This window comes from Pinus tabuliformis, chromosome J (genome assembly GCF_031772625.1).
Source record: "Pinus tabuliformis cultivar Carrire ecotype Pingquan chromosome J, CPIR1, whole genome shotgun sequence".
Taxonomy (NCBI): domain Eukaryota; kingdom Viridiplantae; phylum Streptophyta; class Pinopsida; order Pinales; family Pinaceae; genus Pinus; species Pinus tabuliformis.
In genome coordinates, this window is record NC_142295.1 from 438,218,200 (window position 1) to 438,246,144 (window position 27,945).

General features: G+C 35.8%; 1 pseudogene across 1 annotated transcript; it reads right to left on the reverse strand.

The window, feature by feature from the left end:
* Nucleotides 1-8,652: 8,652 nt before the first annotated feature.
* On the reverse strand, nucleotides 8,653-17,615 carry LOC149227699 (cysteine-rich receptor-like protein kinase 19; annotated as a pseudogene). The gene is made up of 7 exons (XR_016248328.1): nucleotides 16,705-17,615; nucleotides 16,460-16,608; nucleotides 16,228-16,367; nucleotides 10,924-11,134; nucleotides 9,722-9,959; nucleotides 9,419-9,569; nucleotides 8,653-9,284 (listed from the first exon to the last, which is right to left on the reverse strand). The product of XR_016248328.1 is annotated as a cysteine-rich receptor-like protein kinase 19 (transcript).
* Between the last annotated feature and the right edge of the window lie 10,330 nt (nucleotides 17,616-27,945).

A 27,945-nucleotide genomic window follows, 5' to 3' on the forward strand; every position in this document is an offset into this window, starting at 1 on the left:
ATTTATTAGGATTTGAGAGTCACCTTCAATCATGAGTGGGAAGAAACCATGAGTTTGAGCTAGGAGGAGCCCCTGCCATAACCCTTCGAGTTCTGCTGAGTTATTTGTGTCCCATCCATTTGAGCCTATGAAGGTTAGAAGGGGAGCACCCTTATGATCTCTGAAAATTCCTCCAAACCTTGCTTTGCCTGGATTGCCTTTCGAGGCACCATCAAAGTTCAGTTGGATCACATGCTGGGGTGGAGGAGACCATTTATCTGATATTGTGCTCGTTGTTGTAGGTTTAACGGGGAATATCAGTTCTTGATTCCATTGTAGATTCCAATTGTCCCAGATATTCTTTTCCTGTGGCAGGGAGGGAAAGTCGTCATCATGCCAAGTTTGAAGTAGTAGGGTTTCCTTAAGATTTTGGCAGATAGTGTTCCAGAGGGTTTCCAAAGGTGAGGACTGATCCTTGAAGATACGTCTGTTCCTCTCTTTCCATATTGTCCACATGAGAAGGCCTGGGATGAGCTTCCATAAGGAGTTTAGTAACTTACTCTTATATGGATTCCGTGCCCAATTGCGTACAGTGGTGGGAATGTCTTCTTTGATTCTGTTGTCCTTTTGGCATCGAAAACTAACTTTTTCCCAGAGCCTATGAGCTAGTGAGCATGAATTCATGAGGTGCAAAGTGGTTTCTTCTTCTTGTTTACAATTGGGACAGATGGAAGGTCCATGGAAGTTTCTCTTCCGCAGATTGTCCCAAGTGAGGATTTTGTTTTGACAAAGCAACCAAAGGAATGTGGACACCTTCGGCCAGATATTGGGGGCCCAGATTGTGTTCCAAAGAGGATCTTTGAATGCATGATCTTTTATGATTATGTTATAAGCTTCATGCGTGGTGAAAGTTCCTCTTGCCTCATAACCCCATCTGAGCACATCCTTCTTATCTGAATAGCATATTTTCCTGTTGGAGAGTTTCGTTCCCAAGATTTGTTGATCGGACTCCAAGCCGTGCCAGATGATGTGATCAGAGCTTAGCCAATGCCTGAATCCTTGGGTTATGGTAGGTCTCCAATATTGATTGATCTTATCAAGCCTTTGCATTTCCCAATTAGGTATTTGGTGGGGTTTGATCAAATCCTTTAGCCTGGGTTTCTGCTGCCAGGAATCTTCCCAGAATCTTGCAATGGTGTCGTCCCTAACTTCCCAGAAGCTGTGCTGCTGGATTAAATTCTTGTGTTGCTTTGCTGCATTCTAGACTAGGGATCCTGGGCCTATGTCAGTGAGTCGGATGAGATCCTCTACAGGTCTGTTGTTGGCGTATTTTGCAGTCCATAGAGTGGCCCAGGGAGTATGCGGTGCTGTGAGCCAATTCCACCAAATGCGTGCTCCCATAACAGCGTTGCTATGATAAGGATCGCGAAGCCCTGTGCCTCCTGAGTTCTTTGGAAGACAAACTGTGCTCCATTTGACCAGAGCCCATTTGCGATTCTGTCCTGAGTTGCCCCACAGAAAGGATCTTTGGAGTTTTTTGATTGCTTTGAGGACCCATTTTGGCACTGCCAAGACAGAAAAGAGATACAGTGGCATAGATTATAAAACAACTTTTACTAAGACTAGGCGACTAGCCATGTTGAGGGATCTGTGAGTCCAAGAAGAGAGACGAGCTTCCAATTTTTCTAAGAGCAGATGCCAAGATGAGTGTTTCAGGGAAGTATCAGTCATGGGAGCTCCCAGATATTTGGATGGGAGTGAAGCTATCGGAAAACCAAGGATATGAGCAATAGAAGCTTGGGTTACCGCAGGGGTATGAAAAAAGAAGATTTGGGATTTAGCTTGGTTTATATTAGCTCCAGAGGCAACAGAAAAAATAGTCAACAGGGATTTTAATTTACGAGCTTCCTGGACTGAGGGATGGCCAAAAAGCATGTTATCGTCCATGAATTGCTGGTGAGTAAAGGTAGGGGAGTTGGGAAAGGAGAGGCCTCTTAATTGCTGGGAGTGAAGAGCTTCTTTGATACATCTACCCAGACCTTCCGCCATGATGACAAACAGAAAAGGGGATAAGGGATCTCCCTGTCGAATTCCTCTAGAAGGATGAAAAGGGGAGGAAGGGATGCCATTAATCAAAATGGAGAAGAAGGTGGATGATATGAGACTCATGACCCATCTAACCCATGGGGGGGGAAACCAAAGGCATTTAGCATCTTTTGAATATAATTCCAGCTTAAGCTATCAAAGGCTTTAGAGAGATCTATTTTAAGAAGCATACCTGCTTTTTTATACTGCTTCAAGGAGTGAATGATCTCATGAGTAAGAATAATGCCGTCCATGATCTGCCGGCCTTCCACATACCCTGATTGCTCTGGCGAGATGAGTAATGGTAGCAGTGGTTTAAGCCTCGAGGCAATGACTTTGGAGACTATTTTGTAGATGACATTACACAACGCGATAGGCCTGAATTTGTCAGGGGTCTGAGATTGTGCTTCTTTGGGAATGAGGGCGATGAAGGTTGCATTCATGGAGGGAAGCATCCACCTATTGGTCCTGGATTCCTCAACTACCTGCCAGACTTCCATTTTGATCAGATCCCAGAAATTGTGGAAAAAATTGGAAGTAAACCCATCTGGGCCAGGCGCTTTTCCTTCTTTTAATTGCCGCATCGCATTTTCCACCTCCTGTAAGGAAATCGGCTTGAGAAGAAGCTGATTATGTTCCTCAGTGATTACTTTTGGAATAGACTTGGTTATTTTCTCTATGGCTTTTGTCCTATCAGTCTGTGGCTCTTGGTGAACCTGCTTGAAGTAGGTGAGCAGTTCTTGTTCTATGTCTTCATGATTTTCTACTCTTTCTCCTTGCCTGTTCTGGATGTGAGTGATGGTATTGTTCATTCTCCTTTGAACAGTTGTACAATGAAAAAACTTTGTATTTCTTTCACCTTCCTTAAGCCATCTGACTCTTGATTTTTGCTTCCATAGTACTTCTTCTTGCTTAGCTCTTTCTGAGATTTGTGATTGCAAGTGTGTTTCCTGCACCGAGAGTTCCTCTGATCTTCCTTCCGTGATGATCCTCTATTGTAGCCTTTTCATTTCTTGATCTAGAGACTTTTGTGCCTGAAAAATATTGCCAAAAGTGGACTGGTTCCATTGTTTGATGTTGAATTTGAGATTTTTGAGTTTTTACTGGAGTTGAAACATTTTTTAGCCTTCCGCTGGTTTGAATCTTTTCCAGACCATATTTATGAAATTGTTGAAATCTGGATGCGACAACCAGAAAGCTTCAAAGCGAAAAGGCCGACGAGCAGTGTTGCCTGGTCTTGTCCATTGAAGCGCGATTGGCCAATGGTCTGAGCCTGTGAGGGGAAGGATTGAAGCTGAGAGATCTCTGCCTAGATGGATTGCATTGTCAGAGAGCAAGAATCTGTCCAATCGAGAGGCGATCTGTTGAGAGCCTACTCTTTTATTGTTCCAGGTATAAACTCCATTATTAAAAGGCATATCAATGAGCCAGTTGTTTTGGATGAAGTTTTTTAAATGACAGCTCTCCTTATCTAGTTTATTTCTGCCCCCTCTTTTTTCTTCCAATTTGGTTATCATGTTGAAGTCCCCTCCTGTGATCCAGAGCGGGTGGGTTCTGTCAGCATTGATCAAGGATAGATTGTTCAGTATATCTATCTTGTTCATGGCCTCCTAGGGAAAGTAAACATTGGTTAAATTCCCATGTATATTTGTCCCTGTTATGTGGAAGGTAGCTTGAATGAAGTGTTTATTCGCATGAATATTGGTAAGCGTGATGGCTTGTTCATCCTAGATTATTGCAAGGCCTCCTGAAGCTCTTGAGGCATCCACTGCTATTGCTTGACTACCTGGCCATGCTTTTGCTATGGTTCTGTCCAGAGTTGTAGAGTTGCATTTGGTTTCTTGCATGAAGAAGATTTGGGGTTTCTCCTGCTGAATCATACTTTTTATCAATCTGTATTTCCCAGGGCTATTGAGCCCTCTAATATTCCATGAAATGAGCTTCATGATGGAGTATTGGGAAGGGTGTTATAGTACTTTGTAAGCTTGGAATATCTTCCCGATTCCACCAGCATTTCCCCAATGCGGATGGTTCGTTGGAGATCCGTTTTCCTTCCTCTCTTTTTATTGTCTTTGGTGAGATTCTTGCCATCCCATTGACTTCCAGGCTGTATGCCGAGGGTTCTTTGTTGTTGTGCTCTAGAAAGAATTACTTCCAGGTTTTCCAACTGTCTTTCTGGAATCTTGTCATAATTTTTTGTCTTACAGGCTTGTTCTAAGCCTAGTATATCCAGATCTCCAATGTCTATGCTTTCTGGTTCCTCTTCCATGTGCTGGAATTCACTTCTTTCCTCTGTAATTTCCATTGCATTTTTGAAAGCAGCCTGCGTGTTGTCCACATCCATGCTTTGATGGTGCCATGTAGGGGTCTCACTGGGAGAGGTTAAGATGAGGTCGATGGTTTGTTTAGATTTCTAGGGTTTCTTTGAGCTGGTGGAGGCAGATTGGACTTTTGACTTGGGCTGCTCCTCAGAGGGAGCAAGGGTTTCGAGGTTGTTCAACTCTGGATGTGCCAGGGTTTCAAAACTGTTCCTTGTGGATGGCATGGAAGGGTTGTCAGCAGATGTCTTAGGGTTTGGACCAGATTTTTTGGGGTTCTTTCTGCGATTGGTGACTTTGGTGAAGCCATCCGCATCAGATTTATCAGAGGAAGTTGGGGCTGAGGTCTTCAGATTTGAGGGGCAGTCACGAAATAAATGGCCAAGGGCATGGCATTTCCTATAGCGAAACGAGACATGTTCATAGTCTATTGATTGGACCCATTCAAAATCGTCATGGAAAAGACTTACCGCATCCAGAAGAGCGTTGCTGAGATGCATGTAGACGCATATTCGGGCATATGAGGTATATCTTCGAAGTTTAGTCTCCTCTGCAATCTTGACGAACTCACCAAGGCCATTGCCAATATCTTGTAGTGAAGCTTCATCCCAGTACTCCAGAGGGAGGGAGTAGAGACGGATCCAAACTGGTGCCCAGCTGAGATCTTCTTTATCTAGATTGAATCTTTCAACCCAATCCCTCAGATACAGTCCAGCAGCATTGAAGAAATATGACCCTCCATCAAGGACTCTGTTCCTATCCTCTAGACAGTTGAAAACTGCCGTGAAGAAGCCCTTAGGGCCCAACTGTAGGGTTATGTGTCCTTTCAGCTTCCATTTGGCTGCAATCCAACCCTGCAACACTTTTTCTGTGGGCCAAAAGCCAATAAACTTCCCGATCAAGGCATGATCCTTCATGTATTGGATTTGAGCATTGATCCTATTGCTTGGGAGCTCAATCTTAGGTCTCTTGGCTGCAACCGGCTTGCAGGTGGTTGATGTCACTTTGGGATTCTCATTGTCGGTCTCCTTGTCTGTTTGTGTATTCTGTCCTTCTCCCGTTTCTCCCTGGATGGTTTGCTTGCAGGCTTCCTCATGCATTGGAGTGTGTTCATTTTCATTAGGGGGAGGCTCCATGTCCTCCCCCTGAGGGAGACTCATGATTCGCTCACCTCTCCTTGTCCCTTATGGTTTGTCGTCTTGCTGTAAGAGATGGCAGAGTTGCTGCAAACTTTGCAGGTCTGCCGTTGTGGATTTGTCCTAAACCCTAAGCCGCCATGATCGCCAAAGCTTAGTTTCCTACTCCACTTTCCAGCATATAATATTTTAATCCACACATACTATGTTATCTTAAACAAACAAAAAATAAATAAAATTTTCATTCCTATTTTCAAGATGATGAGCCATGATACCTCATACACTATCATGTGTATATGGATATAGACCTGTTTAATTATTATTGAAAGTTGATATGTGTTCATTATTAAAGCTATTAGGCTTTTAACGGTTTTTTCTATTGTCAATATAGCATATATGTTCGATTATTATTAAAGGCTGTTCTGCCTTCAATGGTTTTTGTACTAACTCCTAGCTGAAGACTACATGATTGAATAAAATTTTCATTTTCACTCCTCAATTCTTATAAATCTATGGAATGTTCAATTATTATTGAAAATTGTTTTGCCTTTAATGGTTATTTAAATATCTCCTCACGTGATTGAATAATGTGCAGAAATTTCCATGATTAGTTCCTTAATTACAGCAAACAGATTTCTATTTATCATATGGAATGGCTAAAGAGGGAACATATTATGCGTAATTTTATGGTTATCATTCGTCAAATTAGTTTTCTGCTGAGAATGACCGCAGGCAAAGGTGCATTGTATTATTATGTATATCACATGATGACTGGTTTGGAATCGGGAAGAAATATCATGGGCAGTTTTATTTGTCAGTGTTTTTTTGTTTTTCGTGTATAATTATATTGGCATAAACTTTTTTTATTAGAATGATTTTATCTTTTAAATTTAAATATATTAAAAAAAATAATTGAAACATTTTATTTTCTCATGCTTAATCTTAAAGTGGAAAGAAGATATAAATATATAATAATATTATTATTATTAAATGAATTTTTATCGTATAGTGTATATATTGAGAAAATATATTATAATTTTATTTTGAATTATTATTAGTTAAATAAAAACTAATATATGAGTTGGAAATATATATGTTTAAAAAAATATAAAAATATAGTAGAACAATAATAAGTAATAAAATTTAGTCTTTCTCATTCAAGTTAAAAACTATGTTATGGTAAAAATTGGATGCAAAATTATAATCGACATTGGTCAATGTTAGCTAAATTAATAAGTGTCCCTGCCACTTAAATAGATGTTATGTTTCTAGAGAAATTGCAAATTGATATACCATGGAAATGTTAATTGCCCATTAAGTTTTTAATTATTTTTGTGCAATACATAGTTCAATTATGGTGGGTAGTAACTCATGGTAAATAGGTTATTTACCTACCCAGAGTTACCCCCTAAGATTATTTATGTTTTCTTCAAGGCTTTAACATGTAGGAGTAAAAGTGTAAATGTGAAAACTTAGTAGTGGTTACTCATACCAGGGAATTAACTTTTCCATCAACTAAGTTTGCACATTTACACTTTTACTCTTACATGTTAAAGCCTTTAAGAAAACATAAATAATAGTAGGAAGTAACTCTAGGTAGGTAATTAATACATTTACCATTAGTTATTGCTCACCATAATTTAACCATGTATTGGCACAAAAATTGAATAGGAACTTAGTAAGAAATTAACTTTTCCACTTCATACATCAATTTGCAATTTTTTTTAAAACATAACAAGGACTATGCTACCTTGGAGGCTTTGTTATTATTATGAGTTATATATATATATATATATTTTTAAAAAACATGTAATATTATTCTTAATCATGGAGATTCACCTCCACTTTATCATGGGGATTATTAAGTTGTAATATCATCGCTTACTAATATTATATTTTCAAAAAATCATAACTTGGCTAGATATAACATATGTTCATATTACATTTTTTAGTTGATCAATTTAAAGGAAAAAAAAAAGCATAACTACTTTTAAGATGAATCTCAACCTTTGATAAGAAACTACTACTAAAAATATTTTAAAATATTTCATGGAATTGAAATATTTATCATTCCCTTAATAATTATTAATAATGAAATTAAATTCGTATAACTCTTATTACAAAATAATTATTAATAATTAAATTAAAATTTTATAATTTTTATTTTAAAATATATATATTTAAAGTAAAATTATAATATCAATTTTATTGTTAGTTAAATTTTTACAATATACAATACATTGTAAAATATTTCAAATACATTCTAAAATAAATATATTTACACTTATTAACATATATCAACACTTATTTATAACATAAATTAGTAAAAATAAAGGTTGTCTATTTTATGGGTGAATTTTTGTTTGAATTAAAAAAAAATCTAATTATCAGAATATTAGAGTATTTGAATATTTTTTTAGATGGTGGAAATAAATTAAAACCATAAAAAATCCTTGAAACCCCCAAAATCCTGAAATTTGACTACTGCAATCCAGCGGTATTCCAATCCACTACTGATGTCACTTAAGTACTGCAATCCAGCGGTATTCCAATCCACCGCTGATGTCACTTCACTACTGCGATCCAGCGGTCTTCCAAGAAGTTTCCGGACGCAACTGTAAAATGAAATCCAATTATAAATTTGCGGCCAACAACTTTTAAGATAATCCCACTCTATAATCACTTCCGTATCAATAACTTTTACATCTTACTGGTCATGCTCCCACGCGATTTCACTGAAATAAATATCCTTAATATGTACATTTTTTCCTTTCTGTTTTTATAGGGTAAGCTTAAGTATGGGTTAGTCTTTTTATTGAATAGGAAAAGACCAATCCACAACATCACGAGATACTTAGATACACTCTATCGATACAATTTATATTCAAGGAATTTTATTTTAAATATTTAAAATAAAAATAATTATCCTAAATTAATAAAACTATATATATTCAACTATATAAATTCAAGGAAAAATAATTATATTAAATTACTAAAATTATATATATGAAACATTACTTTTAAAATTGAATAGTATTTATATTACTTAATTTAATTAACAATTATAATGGTTAGGATTCTCACCGACAACTCCCTTGCAAAAAGATACCAACCACTTTTCAAAAGATCCACACTTTAATAAAACTAAACCCGATAAATCTTTGCCTTGAACAAACCGACCCATCTCCAGAGGCACTACGGCTCTTCTGCCACTTAATTGGGAAAAGCATTGGTTACTGCTAAAGCTTGCCCTGAGAAATGGTTGCCTGAAACAATCGTGACAAAGTAACAGAAACCCACATCACTTGACAGGAAAATTCTTAGTCACTCTCCCCTCTCTACCGGTTAATCAGGAGATCAGGCAATGGTGACTGGTAACCCATCATAGAAAAATAATCAAATTTCAGTTCTGCGAATAACCAGCTGTGAAGATAAGCTACCTAACTTCCATTTCGGTAATGGTGACATTATTTACAGAAGGAACCAAAGGATTATCTGCACAGCCAGTCGACACTGAGGACGTGGATCCTCTGTGGTTCCTCTCACTAGTTTTCACAAATGCAGGCCTTTTGGGATTTGGCAATGTACCAGAACAACTGGAAAGCATCTCTATAACATTAGAGATAGTGGGCCGGATGCCTGAATCAGCTTGGGTGCAGAGAAGGGCAACTTGAATGCATCTCAAAGCTTGCTGCTCCCTGCATGTTCTGCTTACTGTGGAATCTATCATATTTGTAAGACACCCTAGCTTGTATAATCTCCATGCCTGCATCACATCACAAGTAAATCCGTTGTCATTTAACAATGAGCGCTTCTCTAGTTTAGCATAACAAACTTACTATTTAAAAAAAAATCATGACTTTATTTTTTGAAGCCAAAAGGTTGAAGTTGAAGTGTTACCAATTCCAGTAGGCTTTGCGTTTCTTGAGAAAAATCTGTATCACTGATTTTTCTTCCGCTTACAATCTCAAGGACCAGTACTCCGAAGCTATAAACATCAGCTTTCATGGATAGTTGACCCCGCATTGCATACTCTGGCGCCATGTAACCGCTACATACTCCAACACAAACACTTCAAGTAAGTTGGGTGTTGATGATTAAATCACATGATTGCATGAATGTCGACTGTTAATAAATTGCAGAAGAGAAAGATAGAGGGGAACAAATTGCAGAAGAGAAAGGTAGAGGGGAATGTGAGATTACTATGTTCCTGCAACTCTTGTTTGGATATGACTCTCGTCTTCAGGGAAGAGTCTGGCTAACCCAAAGTCTGCTATCTTGGGATTTAATGTCTTATCCAGTAAAATGTTGTGGGCTTTAATGTCTCTGTGAATGATTCGGGGCTCTGATTCCTCGTGAAGATAACGGAGACCACGAGCAATTCCCATTATGATTTTGTAGCGCGTCAGCCAATCATGCAGTTTTCTTTTCTGATCTGGATCTGTATTGCATTAACCCAATCACAGCAACATTAAAAACATATGAATAATAATAATAATCGTGAACCCAATAATCTCTTTAAATTTATTAATCAATGATAGATTATCTTTCTTGGATAGACTTCTACTTTTATTTTATTTCTGTAAGAAGAAAAAACACAACTTTCATTAAAATAAAGAGGCGTTTACATTTACGTAGATCTTTCCCATGTTTAAACGGTGATTTAGCAAAAAATAACAACCCAGCAACAGAGCCATAAAAAAGGCTAATGGCCAAAGAAATGATCAAGAAGCCCAGCAACAGAGCGATAAAAAAAGGCCAATGGCCAAAGAAATGAGCAAAAAAGAACACAAAAGCCCACCAACAGAGCCATAAAAAAGGCCAGTGGCCAAAGAAATGAGCAAAAAAGAACACAAAAGCCCACCAACAGAGCCATAAAAAAGGCCAATGGCCAAAGAAATGATCAAGAAGCCCAGCAACAGAGCCATTAAAAAAGGCCAATGGCCAAAGAAATGATCAAGAAGCCCAGCAACAGAGCAAAAAAAAAGAAGGCCAAAGGCCAAAGAAATGAGCAAAAAAGAACACAAAAGCCCAGCAACAACAGAAGCATAAAAAAGGCCAATGGCCAAAGAAATGATCAAGAAGACCAGCAACAGAGCCATAAAAGATGGCCGATGGCCAAAGAAATGAGCAAAAAGAAACACAAAAGCCCAGCAACAGAGCCATAAAAAAAGGCCAATGGCCAAAGAAATGATCAAGAAGCCCAGCAACAGAGCCATAAAAAAAGGCCAATGCCCAAAGAAATAATCAAGAAGCTGCCCAGAGGCAGCAGATCAGGATATACAAACAGAAAAAGCTGAATAGTCACTGTGCAGGACAAAAAACTTTCCAGGAAGCCGACGGATTAAAGATATTGGAAACAAAATTCCTGAGAATAGACCACCTACTTCTACAGTTCTACTTACCAAAGAGGAGGTGGTGAAGACTTTTGTTTGGCAAATATTCATAAACAATCAATCTTTCTGAACCTTCGGCACAGCACCCGAGCAGCTTTACAAGATTTCGGTGTGGAACATTAGCCAAAACCTTCACTTCGTTCATAAACTCATGGTTGCCTTGACTAGATCTTACAGACAATTTCTTTACAGCTATCTGTTTTCCATCCCTAGTATTTCCCTGAGAAGAACAACCATATTAACTACTCATCTAAAAAACCATATTCATTACATTGTTAAGAAATGCAGAAGACAGAAGTTTAGACAAACACACGGGAGCTCACAGGTGCAGATCACCAGGAGCTCCCACCAGCGAATGCATTCGCTTCACTTATTCATTAATCATCAGGAATTAAATAGATACATAGGCAAAAACAGATTCCTAATTAATAGGAACTGAATGTCAAATAAAGAGCAAATCATAACTAAGTAACCCATTCTCCATTAATTTCTAACATCCCCCCTTAATGGAGAAAGGGATTTTTAAACACACCTAAAGTGTCCCTAAACAAATCAAACTTCAGTCTTCCTAGTGGCTTAGTGAATTGTAGTTCAAGATGGAGGTTGCTGACTCATATCCAGAGGTGGAAGACATTCATCAGCATGTCTCCTGAGAACAGAAAACCCTCCATGGGTACTGGTATCTGATGCAGTGAGGGTCTTACAGAAAGAGTATACTAAAGGCTTCGGAGGCAGTGGGGTTAGAGGCTCCTTGTCAACAGACGACTCATCCTCTGCCTCTGGGAGCAAGGTAATTTGAGAAAACACTTCATCTGTATCAGGTTCAGCCTTCAGTTGGACATTGATTACGCGGCAAAGGATCTTGTAGGGCAGGTCAAACAATGGCATGTGCTGGTCAGCCCCCTGGTTACAGCTCCTTGCAGAATTGCTCTGAGCTGAAGCCCTACATTGTGTTTCTTGGGATGATCTTGGAGATGTTTTCTCTTGTTCACAGCTTCCAGCAGGTGCATCAGACTTGGCTGTTTTTGTTTGTTCCGACTGTTGGTCGGGCTCTACAGACAGTAAATGAGTTTCTGTTGAAGCATGAGCAGCAACATGTAACTCTTCCTCATTAACAGAAGCTCTGATTTTTGATGGGTTTGAGTCACCCCCTGTTGAATTGTCAATCAAATGAAAACCAAATAATTTGCAGTTGCTATCAATTTGACGTGAAACAACTTCAGCCCCCTTGGACATTTCCCAAAGATCAAAACTAGGCTGCTGCTCAGTTGCTCCCATGTTATTGACTTGCATGGTTCTGGCTGCATTCCTATCCACACCACCATGTGCTCCTGAAACCTCTGATTGGCATGGTGATATCATATGCATTGGCCAGTTTCCCACCGATGCTTCCATTCCAATGTTTGAAAATTGTGGGTGGCCATTCAAGCCAGTCCATCTTACATTTCCACTCTGCTTGTGGGATTGGGCAGCAGAGGTCGCAGACATCTTCCTATTTGACTCACACAATTGTAAGCTGTTTGGAAAACTCATTGACCACAGTCCTGATCCATCCACAATTTTACCCTCTTGGTCCTGAAACTGTTTTCTTGAAAGCTTTGGCTGCTGGCCATCTTCCAGGATACTATTTGTTAATGAACCACGGAATTCTTGCACTTCCCCCACAGGTTGAAAACTTGAGAAAGTATCTGAATATAGCGAGTCATGCCTAAGTGGCGGCATCCAATTTTCTGAAACCAACCTTCTTTGACAGCCCATACCTTCTGCTTTGACATCATCCAGTTTTGATCCCCCCCATGCAACCATATTTTGACCACTCTCCAAGTCACTGTCACCCAAAGATGCCCCCAAGGTCATAACTTCTTGACCTTGCAAGACCCTTGGAAACCCGTGCACTTGAGTAGAATCCACTGGAGCCCTGTATCCCGCAGCTCTTGATGCAGCAAGACCAAAGTCTTTGATACAAGCATTCCCACTCTTATCTAACAAAACATTGGAAGACTTGATATTCCCATGGGCCAGCTTGGGAGATTTACACGAGTGGTGAATGAAGGTCAAACCACGGACTGCACCCAACGTTATTTTCATTCTCGTTGTCCAGTCAAGCGGAGTTCTCCCAGGACCACGATGCCACAAATTTTCAGCAGACTTATTTGACGCCATCAAGGCTTGCTGAGGCGTACTTTTCACATCCAACTTGTAGAGTCCTCCTATGCGAATACCTGTAGCAATGGGCTTCATCTGATCCAACAAATCTTTAATAATGCAATAAGATTTAAAAAATTCTACCTTGAGGTCCTGATCTGTAATCTTGGACATAGAAATCAGGTTCTTCTTAATGCCAGGAACATACCACACATCAGATATATTCATGATCTTACCATCAGGCAGAGTAACAAGGACATCTCCATGTCCCTTGATCTCGTACCCACTATTATCTCCAAGATAGACTTTTACTCCAGTGTTGGATTCTTTAAAATTTCTGAACCATTGCTTTTTACCTGACATATGCGAGGAGGCTCCAGAATCCACGATCCAAATATCTGATTCATCCTCCTCAATAGCAGTGTCACCCTCGGCCATAAATAGTCTAACATCCAGATTCTGATCTGGGTCTGTATCTGCATCTGCATCTGCCAAATGACCTGCATGCCTTTTCTGATTGTACCTCTCTTGATTTGCCTTCTTCTTGCGACAAAATTTAGCAATATGGCCTATCTTACCACAATAAAAACATTCAGGAGCAGAGTCATTTCTATACGAGGTCATACCTTGTGGTGTCATTTCTGATGTGTTGCCCCTCCTCTGATCAGCCATCGCTCTCCCTTTTGGCTTGAACTTTGTTATCAATGCAAGATCTGGATCTTGAGGCTTGAGAGACAACCTCCTTTCCTCTTCATGTAGCAAAATTCCAGTAAGCTCTTCAAAACTTGGAGGCTTTTCCCTTGCATTCAATCCAGTTATAAACATCTGATAGTCATCTGTCATACCGTTCATGGTGATTGTCACCAGATCATCATTTGCCACGGTTTGACCGATATCAGATAGTTTATCTTTAACTTCCTTTATCCAAGATAAGAATGACAAAACAGACTCATTCTCCTCCATCTTGATTGAGAGGATCTTCTTCCTGAGGAACAAGGTTTGGCTGGTGTTCTTGATTTCATACATGTCTTTGAGAGTTGTCCAAATCTCATTCGCTGTCTTGCAATCCCGAATATGAGGGATGATGCAATCTTTAACTGACAATTTTAGTAGGACCTTTGCCTTCAGCTCCCTTTTCTCCCATTCTTGAGTTGTTGCATTCGTTCCACCATTTGCAACAGTTGGCTTACCTTCATCACCGATGACAATGCTGTAGGTATTCTGACCTTCAAGCAAAGTCTGAAGCTTAAATTTCCAATTTATGTAATTGGAACCATCCAATTTGCTGCTTTCATTTAAATAATCTGCCATCTGAGAATTCATCTTGAAAAAAAAAACAGGTTACCCCGGCAACTTAAAAAACGAACAACTCTCGATTATCACAACAAATTGAATATGGTTGAATTACAACAGTTGTGAAATACAAATTATGAATAAAAAATCTGACTGCAGCCTATTGAAAAAAAAATTGTTTTCCTGATCATCTCATGCTTCCTGTGGCCTCCACGGCAATGTCGTGTCAAAAAATACACGAATTCGTTGCCTTGAATATTATTGGCAGAGCTCCATCAACACGGCCTTCGAGCACAAATCCTCTCACCAGCCTGCAACAGCGAGTCCACTTCGGCTCGATCCACGCAGCAGCGTCTTCTTCGACAGTTTCGGCCTCCTGCGGCCTCTCAACAGTGTTGGCCTCTATTACAGTGCCCTCCGGCCTTCTCGACAGTCCCAACCTGCGTCTTCTTCAGTGGTTCTGGCCTTCTGCGATCTCTCAATAGTTCCGGCCTCTTTTACAGTGCCCTCTGGCCTTCTCAACAGTGCCGCCTGCGGTCTGGCAGCCAATCCGGCCAGCAGATCGAATCGATCATACGTCTTCCCGGTAACTGTATTTCTACGTGAGGCAGATCTCACCTCACCTACAACACCAGCGCTTAGTCATGGGCCTCTATCTGTAGCGCGCCTCCATGGCAATCCCGACCTAATCGTAAGTCACGAGATCAACCTCCTGCGACCTCCTCCTCAACAACAAAATCTGAAATCGCAACAGCTTAATTGAAGTCGCAGCGGTTTATTAATGGCAGATCTGGCAGCTCAACGGGTTTAGTTCCGCAACGATGAAGGAAGATCACGCAAACCGAGCGCAAAGATCTCCTTTGACAATCCGGTAACGATCCAAAGACGGATTCAATTCCGCAGCAATTAAGGCCAAGGAGCAGCTTCAATGCTGTTCGATCCACTAGATCCTCCAAGTTGTGAGAGCTGCGATTCAATGCTAATTCCCTTCAACAGCTCAATTGCTTGATGTAGTGTCTTCCTTCTAGCACCAGGTCGACTCACCTTAGCTCCGATACCATGTTAAGAAATGCAGAAGACAGAAGTTTAGACAAACACACGGGAGCTCACAGGTGCAAATCACCAGGAGCTCCCACCAGCAAATGCATTCGCTTCACTTATTCATTAATCATCAGGAATTAAATAGATACATAGGCAAAAACAGATTCCTAATTAATAGGAACTGAATGTCAAATAAAGAGCAAATCATAACTAAGTAACCCATTCTCCATTAATTTCTACCATACATATGGAGTCAATTACATATGAAGTTAACGGAATTGCTGAAAATAACAGTTTTACATTTTAGATTTTTGTGATTCATAAAATTCTTCAATTTTAAGATTAATAATATGATTAATATGAAAGGCAACCTTATTAAGAATTTTGCCATGCTATTTATGTGATCGGGTAAGGTGGGAGGTTTTAAGGCGGCCGTTACCTATGCAATAGATGAGGCCCGAGGGTGATGCGTTGCAGGCCTGAGGTTATCACACGAACTGGGAGATTAGGTCTAATGGATGGAATAGGCTATGAGCTTAGTCCGTAAGGGCATTAGGTAGTTCGCTCGGTGGGGAATCTTGCAGGTTGTGGAATTTGGGTATGCATCATCATATTCGATGGTGTATTCACTGCTTACTAATTGGCTTGGCTTGGAATTCACCGGCCAGTGATCTGGTTTCTCTAGTGGCAGGACACTAACAGAGTCAATTCAGTGCTAATTTCCATATTATCATGCTTAATAACATTTTTGAAATGCAATAAAGCAACACAGATATTATATAAATTGTATATAAATGCAATAAAGCAACATGATATAAATGGTATATACTTTACCTTGTATACAGAGCCAAAGCCTCCCGCTCCAAGCTTGTTGCATTCATGAAAATTATCCGTTGATTCTATGAGCGCTTCTAAGCTGAAGAGAGTTTGCTTCTGCTTGAATAGTGTCGATTCTGAGTAATTTTCATGTATTCCTGTGTGGAAGAAAAGGTGAATAAGAATCTGAAATCGTTATGGACAACATAAATTTACTTGTGCGAAACAGAGGTCTTACTGTATATTCTACCTTCATTCTGTGGATGGGTTACTGGCCTCCATGAAATGGCAGACTTGAGATTCCTCCGCATGGCAAACACGGAGACCAGTAACACCAGAACCACACCTCCAACTATCCCCAATATTACTGGTAATCTTTTAGAGGAACCACCTGATCATGTAATATTTTGGACTGTTATTTATAAAAGCTGGATTGTATGATCCCAAATGGCACAAATGATGAAGCTGAATCAGCACCAGAGAGAGATTATATATACATTACTTGTTAGTCTGGGCAGGGCAGCGTTTGCAGGTGGACTAGTACCTGTATTACTCCCTCCATTCGGCCGAGGAGCCTGGGCAGCCCCTTTTGGCGGTTTTGCAGGTGGACTAGTACTGGTATTACTCACTGTGGAAGTTTGAAAAAAGGGGTGTATTTCATATCGGACCGTGCAGCTTCCCAACAATGCTCGAGCTCCTTGCTTCATAGAACAACAGTCGTAGAGGGTTCTCCTTGCAAATTCCAAACAAGATCTGCAGTCCTTGATGGATATATCTCTCCAACACTGAACTAGACCATAAATGGTGAGGCCACCAGAAGAATATGCAACCGATCCTTCAGCGAAACCCTTATTGGCATGGACATAAGCCGTATCAGACAGGTTGGAAAGGAAATTAAAAGTAGCGTTCGAAAATTTCTTTGGATCATTTGTGCTGATATCCTTTGCATTCTCCACGTAATCTCCATGAGTGTCTAGCTTTGAGAAGAAGCTAGATTTGGCGTATCGCAGGAAACAGTTATCAAGCCATACTCGACCACTTGTGCTGTTTCCGCAGAGTTGTATAACAGCGTCAAGTGCTTTCCGTGAACAGATTGAGCAGTCTTTCTGCGATATGCTCCCCGAGCACTGCAGGAGGCCATGAACTATATTGGGACTTTCGCCATAAGAGGAAGTCTTGAAGCCTGTTTCAGGTGCATTGGCAAGTAGATCACTCATCACGTACGTAAAATATCCCCAGAAAGTATCACCTTCGGCCCCGGCAGAAGCGTTATTACATACATGCGACTGCAAGTATGCAACCAAAGGAAAACTGCTAATGAGTAGAAAACCGATGAAAAGAAATCGAATAGTTGCTTGTTTGCCAGAACTAGCAAGGTATAAATTATACCCGTTAAAGTTCCTCATGATCTTCAAACTGGCAAGCTCTTCTGTGAAGGATTCTGATCAATATGGGATGCAGGCAGCTATACAGTGGTAGAATTAGATCAATGCTCAAGATGAGACTGTGGAGAGGGAAGGGAAATCATAAGCTTCACAAATCTTTGAAAATTGATATCAAGGTTATGAAATTCGTATGCATTTATTAGAAGTGAAATGGAAAATGGTATGTATGTATTACAACTCAAATGACCGGGATTTTTCATTTTATTTTTGTAAGCGTTTCATATATTCCTATCTTATCTATAACCAGTGTAAACACAAATCTATTATCCGCAAAATTTGTAAGCAGTTCCTTTCTCAATACTTGTATTCTTGTCAAAATCACCTTTTACCTCAAAATCTGAAGAGTTTCTAATTGGTGTAAATACACTCAGCATTCATAAGTCTGCCTTGTACAAATGCTGTAAAAGGTTACTTACTTGGTTCTGAGTTGATTCTCCTTTTTGATAAAAGGTTAGTAATCTGGTTTTGCTCTCTATAAATGTGTGTATATGTGATGTTCTGGAAAATGGACTCTATGGATCTGATGCTCCTCATCTAGTTGGACAAGATGTGTGGGCTGAAAAGTGTGGTCTTTTACCCATTATAATGTGGGCTGAAAAATGTGTTTTTTTACCCATTATAATGTGTATATGTGATGCTCTAGAAGATGGACCCTATGGATCTAATGCTCCTCATCTAGTTGGACAAGATGTGTGGGCCGAAAAGTGTGTGTTCTTTTACCCAATCTATAATGCTCTTTGCATCTCCAAGAACATTGATATTTTCCAGTGTCAACCATTTAGCAAATGTAAGGACACCCACCCAATGATCTCAGCTCTACTATTTGTCCCCTGTCCTCCCTGCGGCCAGAAATGATAGTAACTCCCTAGCTCCAAAAAAAATGACAAGGCCACATCCACATCTTCTATGTTGACTAGGCCCATCAAAATAACCACTAGGGAAGATCCCCTTAATGTTCTTGTGTACCCACTTCCTTGTTTTTATCAGTGTCCTCTTAGGTCCAATCTCAGAAAAATAATTAATGAACTTCAGTGTCACCTCCCAAACCACATGCCTCTTTTGTTCAAACAGTCATGCATTTAGCTTGCGCCCAAATGACTTAGAATGGGAGAGTACCAAAATTAGACATATCCTTAAACCATGTGATAAATAAGCTTTCCATAGTGTGGTGTGCGTTCAGAGGACCAGATTAAGAAAAGTTGCCACACCTCCGTGACAAACCGGCATCCAATAAAAAAGTGGTCTGCCATAGAGCATATACCCGAGCTATAGAAGCCTCTGCCTGTAAAATATCCTAGGTAAGTACTCTTATGTGTATAACCAACCACCCAAAAACAAAAAAAAATCTTTGAAGTTTCCCACTCCCAAACTACTTTAAATTATGCTTTGAACTCCAAAAAAAATTGTCATCAATTATTTTTTATATATGTCATTAACTTTTGGATATCCTTCTCAAAATAAAAAGAAATCTTTGGAATCTCCCACTCCCAAACAGTCTTAAATTATGCTTTGAACTAAAATAAATTCTGTAATCAAAAATCAAAAAATTCTTATATATGTCATTAAATTTTGGATATCCTTCTCAAAACAAAAGATTTCTTTGGAATCTCCCAACTCCCTTAAATTATGCTTTGAACTTATATGTCACTGACTTTTGGATATCCTTCTTTTGAGTAAACTTTAGAAAATAGATTTTAATAAATAAACAAATTCAACATCCTCACATACTTTTTCCAAAGCAAAAACTAATACGTACTACGCGTTGTTTTTTCCAAAGCAAAAACTAATACGTACTACGCGTTGTTGGACCATGAAACCGACGACCAAATGTATCGTTGGCCGTCGAAATTGACTGCTGACTCTTACTAAAACAGAGATCCCGGTCCAGGGTTCAAATTTGAACACTTCATTGACCGTCGAGCCCTTTAACGCATAAATTTATTTTTTATTTTTTTCATAGTCGCTCGAAAAATGAATTTGCGAATGTAGGGGAAAAATTGATTACATAAAATTTTATGCATAAAAAATTTGAGAATATACCTTTTATATTAACATATTGTTTTTTTTCAAAATTTTAAAAAATTAAAATGAAGTTTTAGTCTCCAGTATATTTTGTTTATTTATTTTTAATATTAATTAATTTATTTATAATTCATAAAAGTAAAAAAACAAATATATCAAATTTATTGATTTTATAAATTAAGAAAACATATAAATCAAATCTAATAATATAAATAATAAAAACTCAAATTTGAAATTCAATATAAATAATAAAATATTAGATATTAAAAATAAACTTTAAATAGATTAACACATACTAAAAAAAATTATATCTCAGTCACTATACTTTTAATCTAAATCTCAAGCCAACAATTGTTTGAACAATTATCATCTTATTTGTTAAGAGCTATCATCAAAGTTTGAAAAACTATTTTAAATGTTGTACGAATCTTAATAGATAAGTTATCTTCTCTTTAACTTTTAATACTAAACATACTAATTTGTGTAACTATACATTATTTAAACATACTAATTTTTTTATTTTTTTTAACTGCACATTATTTAAACATACTAATTTTTCTAATTACAAAATAATAAATATAAAATTTATAATTTTTATAATCATTTTTTTAATAATCTTTAACATATTTTTTTAAAATTAAGAGAAGGGGGCGAGTCCCTCATTTAGATGCTATATATAGTCCAGATTCACAATTTTCGAATATGCTGCTGAGCAACGCATACATAAGTCACATAGACTGCCGAGCAGCGCGGACATAACAACAGGATTCGAACACAGGTGGGGAATGCCCAATGGAATGAATGTTTTCGTGTATCTATTTTACACTAGCTGCTTGAGAATTGATCAGAGGAAACTCAAAAATTGTTCCGGAGTATTGTTTGAAAACTGATCAGAGGAAACTCACAAATTTTCTATATTAACTCTCAACACTAGTGAACTTGTGTCACCTATGTTCTCATGCAAGTATACCTAGCTTTATTGTTGGAAGAAAAGATTCTTCGTTTGAGGTTTATACTACTTGATATATTTAGAGATGTGTTGTGTGAGCTATAGGTATAATTTTAAATTATCTTTTATTTTCACATGAAAAATAGTTTAATTTAATATTGAAATATTGAAATATAACTTTTTCTTTCAAATTTTTCTTGTGAATTTAATCTATTTTTTAAAACTAAAGGTGTAAATGTTTCTTTTTTCCTTGTTTTTGAAAACTAAAATTGTTATTTTTTTTCCTTAAACTTTAATGGTATATATCATTTTGTCCCAAGTTGATAGCTTGAGTGATAGGGAATATGGTTTATTTTCTGATCTATCAAGATTCAATTTCAAAAGGCATGTTTAGCCCATTATAATAAGGCTTGAAAGGCAAACACTCCCAATCTTAAGTATGATACAAATTACTCCAACTTATTCCAACTTATGGCTGATTCATAATAAATTTTATATATATGAAAAATTATTCCAACTTATGACAAGAGCCAAGTGGTGACAATGCCATTGTTTTTTTTTTGGTATATATAATTTTTTTGGCAGGTAAGCTACATGCAAAGAATACAAAGACAATGGCAATGCATCCATTTGACTTAAATCTTGATTTTGACTTTGAATGTTTTTTTTTATATTTTTTTATTTAAAATATAATTTATTCTTATAATTAAAAATATTTGTTCTTATATTTTTAAATATAAGTATATTGAAAACAATTTATTTTTCACATAAGTAATTTTTATCTTCAATTAAAGGTAATTTAAACAATAGGTAACTAAGATTACAGGCACATTTAAAGGAGAGAAAGAAGTCATCTAATCACACTAAATGATCATATGTAGTTGAAATTGTAACTTTTGTTTGGACAAGCACAAGGGTAACTTAAAAAATTATAATTATTTATACAAATAAGCACTCTCTTTAAAATATTATTCATATCTTAAAATTATTTCATTTGTAATTATTTAACTGTAGTATATATTACCATTGATATTATTTTATTATTGGCACTGAGCCATTGGACACCTTGATTTGACTAATATTTGTACTTAAGGCATAGTGTTAGTAGTTAAATGGGTTGACTGGGTCGTGGGCAAGAACTTATATTGTCATATCCTAGCCCACCATCTTCTGTAAAGTGCTACTCATGTTAATGTAAATCACATAGCAAGCTCTTACAACATATATGGCATAGTTGGTGCAACCAACACTTCCAAAATCACAGACTCAGGTGATTTAAAGAGAACTTGGCAAATATGGTAGTTAATTTTCAAACAATTATTGGATTGGAATTTTGGTAGATTACTTAAGTGTGGCAGCTCTTGCGAGAAAAAGGATGAAGAAGAAAGGCTTTTACACAAGAGAAGATATGTGTTATGAAGCCTTGGGTACATGGTTGTCTTGGAAAACTCTCAATTGTAGTCAAAAGCTCTTCGCTCTACACAAGTATATACAATTTCTATTATAATTACGGCTGACAATTTGTTTATGTTAAATATGGATGATCACAACCCCATTCAGAAGCAACAGAAATGGCCTTATGGGAAGTCATTCATGGATTACCAAATAAGGAGATATATTGAAAACTGTGATCAAGTTATCCCCTCAGTCACTGTCTTAACAGGAAACAAACCATTCAAGACAAGGAATCAAAATGGCTTCAAAGGTGTCAATGACAAGGTATCTGAAAGTACCACTCCACTTTTAAGACCGACAAAACAACAAATGTATTTGATAAGTGTTAATAGGTAAATTTATTTGCTAATAAGGTGTAGCCAGAGCTTCCCTAGTTAGAGAGGCTTCTAGAGAATGTATGTTCTCAAATCCTGAAAGAAGTCCAAACTAATCCCTAGAAGAGAAAACATCAAGGAAAATTTCCCCAGATATCAAAGAGAAAACAACTGGGAAGATTTCTCAAGAAATTGAAGAGAAAATGTTGGGCTAAAAAATTAACATGTATTCAATCAATTATACAATTACCATGTTAGTAATGGTGTAAAATCATAATTGTTAATTTCTTAAGCAAACTAAAAGAAAAAAACTTATATATGGCCATTTCTTCACTTTAGACGCCAAACCAGGGATAAAAATATGCCTATTGATATAACTAGAGTACTCATGTGGTTAGACCTCCATGGCAATTTGGAAGTTAATGGTCGGCAACATTTCTTTAGTCTTTTAGATAGTTTCTAGTTGGTTTGTCACAAAGATGAAATGTTAAGAATGTAAATGTGGACTTGCAAAGTTGCTAAAGCCTTTGGGCATGGGTTGTTTCCTCTCTTCTTTTAAAAGAGATCATTTTTCGAGACAAACTGATTGTTAGACAAGTGAGCATAAGAATCTGCACTGTTTTTTTTAATTTCATATAAACAATGGTGTTGGGCAACCTTTCATACATTGGCTACTTTGTTTCATTTGGGCCAACTTACAATGTTTAATCATAATTGGCTACATATATTTCTACTTGGATTAACATCTTTAGATGAGATGTAGATTCTATTGAGATTGGAACCAAAGTGAAAATGTTATATTTCCTTACATACATCTGAGGACAACTTATAAGCGATTGCACTTTGAATCCATGATCTATTGAATTACTTGACTTAATTATATCCAGCGGCTAGAAATGGAAATATCTAAAATACCAAATTAGACTATGCATTTCTAGATACATGCATTTTATGAAAAAATGAAAAAATCACTACAACTAGGTAAACAAGGATAAAGGACAATCAAAAACCTCAATACCACAACCGTAAATATTTGGATGACTCTTCAATTGGAAGACAAGGAAAGCACATATGCTAAAAACATGACACAACTTGTAAATATTGAAAGAGATAACTTTGATTGACTAGTATGGATTCCCGTATGAGTAAAGTGCAATACAGCTTGGAAAAGCAGGCCCATAACAACCATAAATAATAATCCCAAATTAACAACAAAAATTACATGTAGAAAACATATCAACCATTCTAGTGTTATTTAAGTGCATGTCATATGGATTGCAAAACATTTAGAAATCCAAAATTCATGTAAGTCTAGCAATGATGAACACCCAAGACTTCAATTTACCTTATTAAAAGTTTGTTCTTTCTTATTGTGTAAGATACCACCATTTATAAAGGTTGTTCTGAGCACAAGCAACATATTTGATAGTATGGAACCCATGAATAATTGTTGTACAACACGAATCATCAAATTATTTAGGGAATAAATTAAAATGATCATCTCAGTGGCATTACGAGAAGTAGAATTTAAAAGATCTCCAACTGCAAAGAGAAAAATTATAAAAGATCTCTAGCAAACATGATGGAAAAAAGCCCTTCAAAATAGAGGTATCAAAGAACAATGTGGATCAGATGAGGGTGAATAACAACATTTTAAGAAGATATGGAGAATCACGATATAGGGTAATGTGCCAGACATTCTACAAGGAAATAGGCACTACATTTATGCAAAGGCTTATGCAAAAAAATGTTGAAAGATGTGCACCATATGTTGGGTCAGTGTGTTAGTTCAGTTGTAGTTGATCGGAAATAGGCACTGATATTAATTTCAATCAATTAGAGTTGGCCATAATCATGAACATAAACTTCAAACCACAGATACTTTCTTTTCCATATATCAAACAATTAGATAAGAAACCCACATTACGGGAATTTTGAAGTCTAAAATGGGCCTCCTTAGGAAATAATAAAATAATAGCTAAACCAATAAACTAATATTTATGAATTTGCAATTCACTTTTTGCACCACAATCCATGTGACCATAGTTAAATTTAATTGAAAAGTTGTACCAAAATAAAATTAATAAAATAATTGTATTGATGTGACTATAAATAAGAATGCGTTTTTCAAGAAAAAGTCCTTATCATTGAACAAATAATGCATTTGTCCTTTGTAGTTAAATAACATAAAATATATTATAAATATAAACTCAAATTCTTAATGGTATAATATATTATTAATTAAAATTTATATTATTTAAATTATACAATTAAATTATATAATAACATGTAGTTAATTAATATACTATATAAACGTGAAATAATATAATATAATAATGTAATATATTATTTTATGTATTAATTTATAAACCAATTACAATTGTCATAAAATTGTGTAAGAGTTTATCAAATAATTTATAAAAATTAAAGTTGTAATTTTTTCTTCACATGTAATAACTTGAAATTAAGCAAAATTTGTAAGATCATTTTATTAAAAAACACCATAAATCATACAAAACAAATATACAATTTTTTCTTTAATTTTAATATGTTTGTATTTCTATTAATATTATAATAATAATATTCAAAGATTTGATTTATCCTAAAATTACAAGGTCACATTTTTATTTATTTTGATTTCACATGTATAATATATATGTATAGATATTAACTTATAATTAATTTGAAATTGTAATATTAAATCAAATGAGATGAATATATAATTTAAAGATAAATATATGAAAATATATAAATATAATATTTATTGAAAAGTGTGTAAAGACATGAAGATTGGGAAATTCTTATTTCCACCTCTATAGCAAAGTTAATGCACTCTGACATGCAAGGGGAATAGTGGGTGCCTTGCTGCTAACATGCCAAAGTCAACTTTGAGGGAAAAATAAATGCAAGGCACCCTCTATTCCCCTTGCATGTCAGGGTGCAATAACTTTGCTATAGAGGTGGAAATAGGATTCTCCTGAAGATTGTATAGAGATATGCATTGTTTCTTTCAAAAAAAATGATATGACAATAATAATATTTTATTTAAAAAGTGTGAAATAACTTTTATTATGAGCCTTTACTTTATGACTTTAAAAATACTTAGAGTACTACCATGGTTAACCATGAGTTTTTATCCACCATTGATAATATGACAAGTACATTTAATGATAGATTTTTCGGCGAAAATCACATGAGAGATCATTTGTCGACGCGTTTCGAACCAACCAGTGTGGTTCATCGTCAGGACAAGTTGAAAAACAGATCCAGCTTAGCCTGTTTAAATAGCTAGAGCAGAGACACCAACGGTTACCTGGGCCAAAAGTTGACTTCCGGAACAAGGTCAAATTTAGTTATAATAGGTAAAAACTAAATAAATAAATATATAAAAATAAAATCAAAAATAATAAATTATAAGGTCAAATTTAGTTATAATAGGTAAAAAATTAAATCACTACATAAATAAAAATATATAAATAAAATTAAAAATAATAAATTGTAAGGGAACATATAAATAAGTAAACAAATTAGTAGGCAAAATAGTTAAAATAAAAATAAATTAGAACCATATAAAAATAAATTAAATAAAATAAAAAGAGGAAAAGAGGATGAAAACAAATAAAATTAAAATTAAGAAAAATTGATAATAAAAGTAAAAATAACGGACCTTTCCTTATAAAAAGGGGGTTATTCAGAGAAAAGAATGTTGGAAAAATAATAAATAAATACAAGCAATAACCAAAATAAAAGAAATAAATAATAGAATTAAAATAATAAATAAAAATAAACAAAAAATAAAATAAAATAAAACGATTACTATATAATAGTATTTATTATATATAAAAATAAATAAATAAATAATAACTAAATATAATAATTAAATAGTATTAGTAATAATAATAGATTAAAATAAATAATTAAATAAATAATATTATTGGTAAAAAATTGAAATTATCAATAAAAAATCTTATTAGTAAAATCATTAAAAATTGATATTAAAGAAATGTTGGAATAAATAAATAAAGTAATAACCAAAATAATAAAAGTAATAAGTTATTAATAATACTACTAGTAGAATAAAATAAATAAATAATAAAATATAAATAAAATAAATAAAACGATTACTACATAATAGTATTTAGTAAATAAATACATAAAAATAAATAATAATTAAAATATAATAATTAATAATTAAGTTATTGAATAAATAAATAATAATAGTACTAGTAATAGTAATAGATTAAAATAAATAAATAACTAAATAAATAAAAGTATAAATAAAATGAATAAGAGAAAAGAAAACGATGACCAAATAATAGTGTAAAGTAATAGTATTTAGTAATAGTTACTGTCTGCAATAGTACTGTTTAATAAATAATTGCTTGATATAAATAATAATAATAATAAGAATATAAATAGTAATAAGAGACAAGAAAAACGATCAAGAAGAAAGTGCTGGGACCCAACACCTACTGATTTTCCAACCATCATCTCTATTGAGATTGTTGGGTCTCTTTTCAATCTCAATAGCTTCCCTAAATTTCCGATGGTGAAAATGCGAAACCCTAGCGATAACACTAGCTTCCTCAATGCAAACATGATGATTAGTTTTTTCTACATGTTCAGCTAGAGCGGAAGACTTAGCTCTTCTATGCTTAAGGTCAGCAGCGTGCTCACTAATCCTTTGATTAATGGAGCGACCGGTTTCACCAATATAAGGGGTCCCACAGGAGCAGGGGATAATATAAACCCCTTTCATATCTTTGGGGTCAATAGGATCCTTAACTGATCTGAGGGACGAACGAATGGTGCTAAGGGGCCTAAAGGTCACGGGTACACTATGCATCCTGAGAATCCTTGCAACCTTATCAGTGGTTCCTTGAACGTAAGGAAGATGGACACCTTGAATCCGTTCCTTCGGTTCCCTTTTTGCTAGAGAATTCTTGGCGGCTTTTCTAAAAGCCTTCTGACCCAAGTATCTACTGTAACCATTCTCGACAAAGACATCAAGGAGATGGGATTTTTCTTTCTCAAAACTTTTATTATCCGAGATCCTTAGGGCCCGAGTAGCAAGGGTATTGAGAACACCCATCTTTTGAGCCGGGAAATGGTGAGAACTGGCATGAAGATACTGCTCAGTATGAGTTTTCTTCCGAAAAACCTGGTGGGCGATGGAACCATCACCATTCTTCGAAATAAGAATATCAAGGAATGGGAGGCATCCATCAACCTCCTGCTACTAGTACTATTATTATTTATTTATTCAATAACTTAATTATTAATTATTATATTTTAATTATTATTTATTTTTATGTATTTATTTACTAAATACTATTATGTAGTAATCGTTTTATTTATTTTATTTATATTTTATTATTTATTTATTTTATTCTACTAGTAGTATTATTAATAACTTATTACTTTTATTATTTTGGTTATTACTTTATTTATTTATTCCAACATTTCTTTAATATCAATTTTTAATGATTTTACTAATAAGATTTTTTATTGATAATTTCAATTTTTTACCAATAATATTATTTATTTAATT